The sequence below is a fragment of the Daphnia pulex genome, chromosome 8 (genome assembly GCF_021134715.1).
Source record: "Daphnia pulex isolate KAP4 chromosome 8, ASM2113471v1".
Classification (NCBI taxonomy): Eukaryota; Metazoa; Arthropoda; class Branchiopoda; order Diplostraca; family Daphniidae; genus Daphnia; species Daphnia pulex.
Genome location: NC_060024.1, coordinates 2,396,395 through 2,407,040, shown reverse-complemented (window position 1 = coordinate 2,407,040; position 10,646 = coordinate 2,396,395). Strand labels below are relative to the sequence as shown.

At 38.9% G+C, this 10,646-nt stretch overlaps 1 long non-coding RNA gene across 1 annotated transcript; it reads right to left on the bottom strand.

The window, feature by feature from the left end:
- Positions 1 to 6,815: 6,815 nt before the first annotated feature.
- On the bottom strand, positions 6,816 to 8,587 carry LOC124199624. The gene is made up of 3 exons (XR_006876906.1): positions 8,484 to 8,587; positions 8,251 to 8,397; positions 6,816 to 8,178 (listed from the first exon to the last, which is right to left on the bottom strand). It is a non-coding gene; the product is annotated as an uncharacterized LOC124199624 (long non-coding RNA).
- Positions 8,588 to 10,646: the final 2,059 nt, after the last annotated feature.

The following is a 10,646-nucleotide window of genomic DNA, read 5'->3' as shown; positions in this document are numbered from 1 at the left end:
CCCATTTAATTATATTATGGTTCCTAGGCGTTACATACTTCGCGTACACTCGCCAACTATCGTTTGTTCACGTTTGTTTTCTTCATTTTTTTTTGCACTTTGCAAAGCCGCAAAGTAACTAGTTAGGCCTAGTGGGGTAACAAGTTTACCCCTTCTCAGTTAAGATTACTTACGGGCGCGAAAAATGCCGGCGTCAACAGGGCAGCCGATGAAAGGGGCGAACAAACGCGACATGCGTTTTAAATTTCCTTTTAATGTTGTCCGCTCACGCTTCACTCGTATTATTTTTTTTTCTCTCAAAGTGTGAAAGATTTTCTGCAATAAGGAATCTGTGACGCGATTTTACGCACTAATTTACATGGCCTTTTATTTCGGCCATTTTTACATGGCCTTTTTTTGAAAGGGGCGAACAAACGCGACATGCGTTTTAAATTTCCTTTTAATGTTGTCCGCTCACGCTTCACTCGTATTATTTTTTTTTTCTCTCAAAGTGTGAAAGATTTTCTGCAATAAGGAATCTGTGACGCGATTTTACGCACTAATTTACATGGCCTTTTATTTCGGCCACTTGATCGTTCAGCTAAAGTCAATTGGCCGTTGAAAGCGGCACCGGCAGTCAAAAACCCCAAACAATTTTTTTTTCTTTCTCCCCCGCACGGTCCAGAAAAATATGCATTGCCGTGTTACCATTAGCGTCCTGCGGACGAAACAAGTAGCGACAGGCCCCGGGTTTTGTTTCATTCAATTAATTCAAATAATTAACTAGAAAGTGTCAGCAAGAAAGCCGTCAGAAAATTATTACTGGATTTAAAATCCGAGTCATCCGTCTTACCGGAAGATTCCACGTTTCCGCCACCCGATTGGGACGAAACAGTTAGCTGCGGTTGAAAGCCGTCGTTTTTTTTTTAGCTCACCGTAGATAAATGGCGCGTCCAGACCTCATGTGATGCAGATAGTATTGACTTGCTCCCAAGTTTTTTTTTATTTATTATTCAATCAAGTCTACATAATTAGTTGGAAAACGTAAATAAAGGAATCTAAGAAGAAGAAAAGCCGTCGGCAAATGAGAGTCGACGGCTAGGCCGGCTACCATGCGGGCCAATACAAGCCCCTACCAGGGCCCAGATGCGGAGTCAATAGGTGTAGAGTTTCGTTTTGGGACTTGCACTCTCAAAAGATAAGTTCAAACAAATTTCCCAAGCAAACGGGACGGAAACAGAAATTTCAGGGTTGGACGATATATATAGTTTAGCTTAGAATGGGGTAAAGTAAAAGGGAAACGGAATTATTTTTTTTTTAATTCTTTGATTCTTCCCAAGATTTTGCATCTTGACTCGCAGGCTTTAATTTCCGCCACCTGGTTGGTCGGACGACCCACCGTATTTTCCCCGCCAAGGCCACAGAGCTAAGAGGAAGACGAGACAGCCTACGGCTGCAAAGTGTCATAAAACCCATATTTCCGTCTACTACTTGCACCAACAAAGCAACCAGTATGAACAAAGAAAATGGGGACAGAAAAAAACAAAAACCAGTCAAAATGCTGTGTGATAAAGGGATGAATGGGCCGGACTAATCGTACCCTTGCCAATGGTTTTTGAACGAAAGGGCGGTAACACGCTCTATGGGAGAATTATGATGAAAAAAAGAGAAAGGAAGGAAAAATATCCGTGTGGTGACGGAAAGAAGATCACGTTTCGTGATTTGAATCAACAGGTTAAAAATAGGGGATACGGACCAAGCTAGAGAGCGAAAGCGATAGGTTGCAGTTTTGTTTTTCCGCGTTTTCCTACAGTAATGCCGCATGATTGGCGGACAATTTTTGCGAATGAATGGCTACGGAAAATTTTGATTTCCGTGAACGGGAGCCATCGCGATTTTAGGGAGCCCACGAGCCTATAGATTTAACGCAGCGGAAATTTTTTTTTTCTCTCTCGTCCCGCCCCAAATTTTTTCCCGCAAGCTTATAGGGATATCGATAGGATTTCAGCTATGAAAATTCGAGGGAGAAATCATTCACGTCCGCGCCACCCCGAGATGACTCGGGAGATGAGCTGCACCGCAGCCGGCATGCCGAGTCTCCCCCCCCCCCCACTATATAAACCGCTTGTATGCATGTCCCTCTCTCTCTTACACCGCTGCTCTCTTGCACTGTGCTCCCCATTCGCCACTTGCCAGTAAATACATTTAGTCACGTTGAATTAGTCTCTAGCTTTATTCCCCCTGTAAGCGTGCCTTACACACTATTGCCCCCGTCTTTTGCCATTGCCACGTACAGTCAAAATGCACGGAGGCCCGTGATTGAAAAGGGGAGAGGGAAGTGCCCCCCTCAACATCCCAAACTCCGTTGGCCAGACTGCAATGCACCTGCTGTCTTTTAATAATAGCCCTATAGTTTAGCTAAACAGATTTGCCGCAACATTTTAAGAATAAATTTGGAAATTGTTGTTCGGGATGGAAACACCCCGTTCATGACTGCTGTCAGATATGACAGTGGTCGAATGGTTCAGTATTTCCTTCATCTTGGCTATCAGGTTCCATTTGTATCGATATACAAGACCTTTGATACATCAGAAAAGGGAAGGACATGAAGGGGGGCGAAAGTACATATACTGCAATCGGCAACGCCAAATAAAATTCATTAAAAAATAGTTGAAATGGGGGTATCACGAAAATTGTGATACCTCAGACATCTCAACGAATTTTCAAAAATTCTTTTGGATTCGCGAGGAAGGATGAAAGGGCTACGTTTTTTATTAATTTATTTTTTTAGGAGCCGAATTGATGGCTAAAAGCGCTGTAGTCGGAGGGGAGACTGTATTTTTAGAGTCCCTTTCCGGATTACGATCCGAAAACGACCTCCGGAAAAAATGGGATATTTCGAAATGGTTGAGTGGGAGATCGCTTGTAACTTTCTGAAAATATTCTTTCAACTTCAGAGTTAAGAAAATTCAATAAACTTTTTTCAATAAACGAGTTTCAAGTTTGCTTGATCCTAAAATTTTAATTGCAAAATTTTTAGGAGAAAGCAAGTAATTCTGGCTTCAGAAAAGTTTACTAAACACAAAAAAAAAAGTCACTCAACTTTAACTGGACACAGTCGAAACATTTTAATTATCGAAAAATTAAACTGAATAAAAAACTGAAATGTGTGTTGTGGACGAAAACTCAACGCGAAATGGGAAACACAACTGAAAAATCGTCTAACTTTAAGGAACTACAAGAAAGGGGCGTGTCAGCTCAGCAGAAACGAAGAAAATGTAGAATTTTTGAGTTGCTATTGGTAGGAGATTTATCGTGGATTCTTTGTGGGCGGGGAATGCTAGTGGTTGTATGCCCGACCAACTGTTGTCCTGAAAAGTCTTAATACATGGCCAATATACTGGTGTACCCGAAAAAAAGAAAAAATATATAATGCTGGAAGCATGGCGCACAACCGCACATAAAGAAAATATAAAGAAATGCTTCAAGCTGTTTGTGACGTAGTGGTATGACTAAATAGTCTGCGCCGTTAATTGGGAAAAGGTATAAATTTTTTTTTTTATTTTTGCGTTTTTGTTTGCTAATGAAGTCATATATTTGACAAATGTTATTGCACGTTATGGTAGTAGTCCTATTTTGAATTTAAATGAATGATTATAATCGCTACGTTAATTCTTGTTGAGGTGCGAGTCACGTGATATTGGTTTATGTAGGTATATTATATGATCTTTGTTGGCCTATATAGTCTTAAAATTTATATATTTATACCAAGACACTTCGCGCATATTTAAGCAAATACCAAACTTGGTACAAATCAAATATAATATATTTGGGTTTTTTAACAAACATTCAATTAAGATAATTGACAAAAAAAATAGGACACAAAAAGAAATAGTGAAGAACTATTTCCAAGTCTATTGTAATATATTCACGCACAAATTGTAAAAATTATCTGGGAGGTTTCCTAGCTATACTAATAGGCCTGTATATTCGGACACCCATGTTATCACATATGGACAAATATATAGGCCTACATGCAATTCGTGTCTGCTGATGCCAGCAATATTATAATTATAATAAACGAAATAAATATATTTTCAACTATTTAGTTGAATTAATATTTCCGATGTATAGTTTTAGGAAAATTTTGAGGGGTGGGTGGGTAAATGTAGGCCTACTGGTGCTAGCTATAGATATAGTAGATATCTTATCGGTGGCCTCCTTTTTTTCGAATTTTTCCGATTTGTTACGTATCAAACCGTCGAACTATTTTTTAAAATATGAAAACAATGGGCGAAAATGAAACTGTTGGTGCACAGGTGCTCGTCGATATTGTGTTTTTTATGTCCTTTCGATTGTGTCGCTATCTGGGCTTTTCTTCTTTTTATATTTATGTGTGAAAGGTGGTTTTATATTCCCCATATATTTATGCTCTTCTCTCATGAGATCTCACAAGAGACCGTAAAAGAGCTTTCCAGCACGTCAATAATAGAAATAAAAAGGCCAGTGTACCAATCCAGCCTTAGGGTGTATTGTTTTCGGTTGCCGGTTGTCGATATTTACGAGAAGTTAAAAGAGTGTGCGCGAGTGTTTTCTCTCTTGAGGTTTTACCTCTTGGAACAGCAGCAAAAAATTCTTTAAAACATTAACTCTACATGAATTAAACTCCCATGAGTGCAGCAGTACTCCCTGCTTCAGAATACCCGCCCTTGGACCTTTACACTGAAAAACAATGTGCCACTTTCTGTATACCTTTAGTGTATCCGGAAAACGAACTGAGGAAACCATCAGACTAGTGTTGGAAGCGAGAGGAAGAAAATTGCAAATCGTTTTCTAGAGCAAACTTATAAATCATTTAACTCATTGAAACGTTAATTATAGCTGTACAAATCTACATCTCAAACAAAACTCAAAAATTGGCTTGTTAATATTAGCTTAATTGGGTAGAGCGCCGTGCCGATGTCATGAGTACGATTCTCTTACTATAGCCGAAATCTCGAGCGCCAAATCTCTTGTTATTGTTATAAAAAGATTTGATTATTTTGAATATTTCCCCTCTAGATGAACGTTTAAGTTTTCGTATTGTATTTACGACATTATACGATTTTTTTATTATAGTCAATAAAACTATATATAGGATAGTACTGAATTAAATCATTATTTCAATCGTTTATAGATTGCGCACTCGATTGCGCAATGGTCTAAATATATATATAATATTCGCAATGCGACCAATTTGAATTTCCTGTTATTCCAGATGCTCATGTATGACTTGTTTGCTTCCGAATCAGTGAAAACACAATTTACGTAAAATTAAATAAATTTATTTTATTTGGGACAAAAAATGGCCTTAGGCTATAAGGAATCGCAAAGATATAGGCATATTAATATTTAGCACGGTGCTCTGTCCATCTGTATCATTAACGGCAATAACCCATTTTGGAATAATCGGGAATAATATAACAAACAATAATACATTTTTGCTCGATGATGGTGCTTATAGGGTGCTTATCATCGTCTCTCCCTTTGATTATTCAATTTTTCACGATTGTCGGAGATCGCCGTTCAATTTCCTCTTCTTCTTGTAAGTTTTTGGGGTGGACAACCAAACCGAGCATAGGCCTATTATAAAATGCCCCAATTATAAGCTGCTGGCGTGGTTTAATTGTTTTCGTCTTGCTTTGGTATTATATATCGCGCTGGAATAGCATTCTATCGTGTTTCTTTTTACTAGTTGACTGACAGAGGTTAAATTTTGCCTGCTGCGCGCATCACGTTGCAAGACAGTAACACTTAAAAAAAAGGAAGGGGGGATCATTCAAATATTTGTATCACAATATCTTAAATAATCCAAGGATATAATAATAATTTGATGAAAAATGGCTCACGATGTACTCACGACTGAGCGGATGATGACTGATAGAAATGAACGAACGATGGGAACCATGTTGGAAACTTTGTTCAAGACAAACCTTTTTTTTTTAATTCAATGAAATAGCATATAATAGATTTCTGCCAGCATCTAGTTTTAAGTTACAACAAACCTAATAAAAGTCGAAAAAACAACAACAATGTAATTTGAGAATCTTGGACCCGGCTGCTGGATGGCCGCGCTGAACCAGTTTAACTTTATATAGTAGGCCTTATAGCCTATTTCAAAGGCTTTCTCGGAGGAGGCAGCGTACCAGCAGCAGCATCAGTCGTTGTGAGCAGCAACGACGGCCATTTTTCGTATTATTATAATATACATGGACAAGGGAATAAATAAATAAAACAACCCCCTCAGTTACAATGCGGCAACACGATCAAATAAATTTCGTAAAAAATAGCCGCCGAACCAGTATAACTTTATATATAGTATAGCCTAAGTTTATTATAGGCTTTCTCGGAGGAGGCAGCGCACCAGCAGCAATACAATCAGTCATTGTGAGCAGCAACGACGATCCCTTGTCGTATTAAATTACATGGACAATAGGGAATAAATAAAACGACCCCCTCAGTTACAATGAGGAAACACGATAAAAATTTCGTTCAAAAATATAACTAATAAGCCTAATTGAGAAAATAAAACTATTGAAAGCACGACTTTTTCGACTTACCGGGACAACATGCAGCCATCTGCCATCTATATGTAGTCCAGCTTGTATATTTTAGTAGATGGATTAGAGCTTATTCCGTCATAGCTATATATAAATAGTCCATCAGACCACTATTATATTGTCGTCGAATGAATAATTTAGGCTGTATAATGTCAATGTCGTTGTATTCGTTAGTCAGCACAGGCCTTTAATACAACAAAAACAGTACTTAATATAATACAAATACAAAGCACCGAAAATAAAAATGTGAACAATTTATCAGTAATGTGCTGCAGCGTATATACTACTATATAGGCTACTGCATAAGAGGACTTGCTTATAATACTTGCTATGCTACAATACTTGCTTTACAATCTTGAATAGTTGATTTAATTGCAGATAACTTGTGTGTATTTGTTCATTTGATGGCACTTTTTTGCGCTGTCGTGTTTTGGGCCGATCGGTTGAAAAGGAAAGGACCAACAGAATCTGGAAGACTTGACGACCAATCGAGACACACTGGTTTCACCTCAAAGCAGAAAAACGGATTCAAAATTGACGTGAAAATAGCTCATCAGCCTGGACAACCCGACGAACCTCACACAGAAAATTTTCCTTGTCCCGAAAATGTGGGAAAAGATGCGTCAGACAAGTAATTAATCGGAATATAATATATCGGAATTAATCGGAGAAGCTAAATCTGAATTGCTAGAGTCGGCGCCACTCCAGTTCCACCAAACCCTGCGCCATCCAATCAGTCGAGGATTTCTTCTTCCTTACCTTTCGCCTTCCCTATACCACTTACCGTACGTGAGACGCGCGTATCATTATAACTTCGGAGGCATCTTCGGATATCCGTATATTATGGCGGATTCGGATCATATGGTTACGGTGACTACGGCGGAGGATACTACGGCGATTACGGTGGGGGCTATAGTGACTATGGTGGAGGCTACTGTGATTATGGAGGGGGCTATGGTGACATCGATATTGGAATCGATTCAGATTATTAACTAAATTCTTCCAAGTAAATCGCTCACAATTGTAAAAAAAAATTCCAAATTTTCCACCAACTAATTTTATTCTTTGATCTGAGAACAGTCACGATTTTTTTTATTTTTAGTTTACAATCTTGTTTACAAAACAAAATAAGGTGAGAAACGTACGTAAGAAGGAAGAGTAAATAAAAATCCGTGGCTTATTTCGGGCCAACGACACGGGCCAACTTCAAATCTTCAACAAAAGTTGAAAAATGTGAATCCACAACTCCACAACGTAAACTGGTAAACTTCGATTCGTCAATCGTTCTTGCATACTGCAGCTTCTTCAAAATGCGGCGTGATCTTCCGTCAGACCCGCGATGTAGCCTGTTCGTCACTTATTCCGTCGCTGTCCTTGTCAGCACTGCCGACGGCTTCGCAAAGTTTCCAACTCGAGCGGAGATCGCTGTTAAATTTCTTCTTCTTCTTGGCCGTTTTCTGGGTCAGCTGGACGACCGAGTAATGCTCCAAATGGGCTGGAACTTTAATTGTTTTCGTCTTGCTTCGGGTATCGCGCTGGAAAAGCATCCGCGGTCGTGTTTCTCCTGCCAGTTGGCTGGCAGGGGTTATTGGTTTATGGCCTGTGGGCATCGCATTACAATGTACAGTAAAACTTTTATTTTAAAGAGAGGAGCCTTCAAATATGTTAATACCACGATATATTCAAGAATCCAAGGATATTTGATGAAAAATGGCTCTCGGCTGAGTGGAAGACAAGAAATGGACGAACTGAATGGTCGTTGTTGATGACTTGCTCGTCCAATTGCGGATTGAAATTCAGTTATGGAATGTTAGTCCACCTAATAAAATCAAAATTCCTTTTAGCTTTACATTGAAATGATTTTTACGATTATTACGGATTATTTTAATACGAACACGTACGAACACCAGACGATGTTTGGCGGAGCCTTGAGCATTCTTCATGTCAAATGTGCTGATCGGTTTCATCTGTAGAAATCTAATAAAGAAACGAAAATCTCGCTGGTGATCCTCTTCCCCTTGGTGTTGGTGTCTTTGATCCGGTTTATGGAACGTTGCAGCCATTCCGGGAACTCGTCCAAGACCACTGGAATTATTTTCCAGGAATGGGTGTTGATAAAAAAGGTTGGCGTAATAATAGAAAATTATTTACCATCTCGACTGATGTTGCTCTTTGACAACGCCAAGAGTTTCATGGCCCACGTCTTCAATTTGTCAGCCGTACCTTTAACTAATTTCGTCTGATCTCTGTTCAAGGCGACTGCCTGTGGATTAAAAAAAAATGGCCAAAAAATGAAATACGTTGGATGCCAATAATTGGCAATAAAAATGTGTAACCATATTTAACCCGCAGGGCTTCCAAGACTCCTTTTTCATAGAGGCTGTTGCAAGCTTCAGTTAAAAGGCTGGCCATCTAGAAAACTGCAGTTTTTTCGTCGGCATCTGTTTTCATAACAATTCATAAAAATTACAATAAAAAACTTGTACCAAAGCCGAAAAAGTGTTTGAATATGTGAACCTCTGACACGGTTTGATGGCTGCCGAACCAAAATATCCAGTAACTAAATAGTCGGTTTTCTCGCAGGTTGCAGCCCACAGTCATTGTGAGTAACAACGATTCCTTTATCGACAAATTTGAATATCAAATAAAATAACATAACAACGGCAAGACGATCAGAATTTCTCAAATGGTAATTAAAAATTCCGAAAAAAACAAAACAATTAAATACAAAGGCGGGACTTACCGGGCCACCTAGGCCAGCCATCCAGCTTAGCCCAGACGATTGCGCCCAGTCGAATAAATTTACGGGAGGCTATAACGTCTTTTTTGGCTCTGCGACTTCACCATTTCCATCTGATTTTCCTTCACTTTTGCTGCTGCTGTTGCTACTGATTTTGTTGTTAGCCATCTTCTGCGGAAATTGAATTGAATCTAAACCAAAAATCGTTCTGCATAACTTCCCTGCCCGATAACGAACCGTAAACTGAAACTGAATTCCTTTTTTTACGGAAAATGCGGAATTTCAACTTTGAGGAAATTGCACAGTTAACTTCTCTCCTTCCCTAACCTCCTGTTTGAAAATAGGTCAAATGGAAATGAGGAGACAATGTGGATTGAGGGGGAGCGGGGAGGCTATGCTATGCGAGATGAGCATGGGAAACTTTTTTTTTCAAACGACGATGACTTTTCGCTATTTAGTATTTGGGAATGTGATTGGAAAGTCTTTTTGCGTCTTTTGCGAGTTACATTTTCAGGCATTAACGTTTTGGAAAAGTTAACGAAAACGATGGCGTCTCGCATTTGCCGTCGGATATCAGTGGAGGTGAAATTAGTCGGAAAAAGAGAACACGATATTCAGAAAAAAATAAATTCGCTGCATTATTTGTTTCACCGTAGTATAGAGTTTCAAATCGAAGCAAAATAGAAGCGACTGCTTACGGATTTACTAAAACTCATTACCAGAAAATGTATCAGCAATTTAAGTTAATTAACATTTCAATGCTCTCCAGTGTAACGTCGAACTAGGCCTAATGCACAAGAGTGAATAAATTAATCAGCACCGATCTGTGTCGAACCAAGCTCCTTTCAAATTTGATTTTGCAGAGTGGCGAAACAAGAGTAGAGAAAACATCATCCGCAATAGCCCCATTGCCATTAGGCCTATACATATACCCTAGGCTAAAACACGAATTTAAACGACAGGGACTCAGAATTATTATGTACGCACTTGCCTCATGGTTGGGGTGTATGAACAATTAGTATAATCTATTATAAGCTAGTTATAGTAGCCCCATGCATAATGCATACGTATTTATATAATTGTTTTTTATCCACGTTATCAGTAATACGCCAGCCTTTGTTGCAACACAACAGAGGCAAACCGAGGCAAACAATGATTTAACTGTTAAGTTGGTGCATTAATGTCGACATAAATGGTCACACAAAGAAAACTTTAAAATGTCATAAAAATAAAAAACCCGGGGAATTTTTTATTTTTGGATATCTTATTGGAGGATGGATTAGGCAAATTGAAATTTAAAAAAAAATCGTATCGCTGACACGATACAA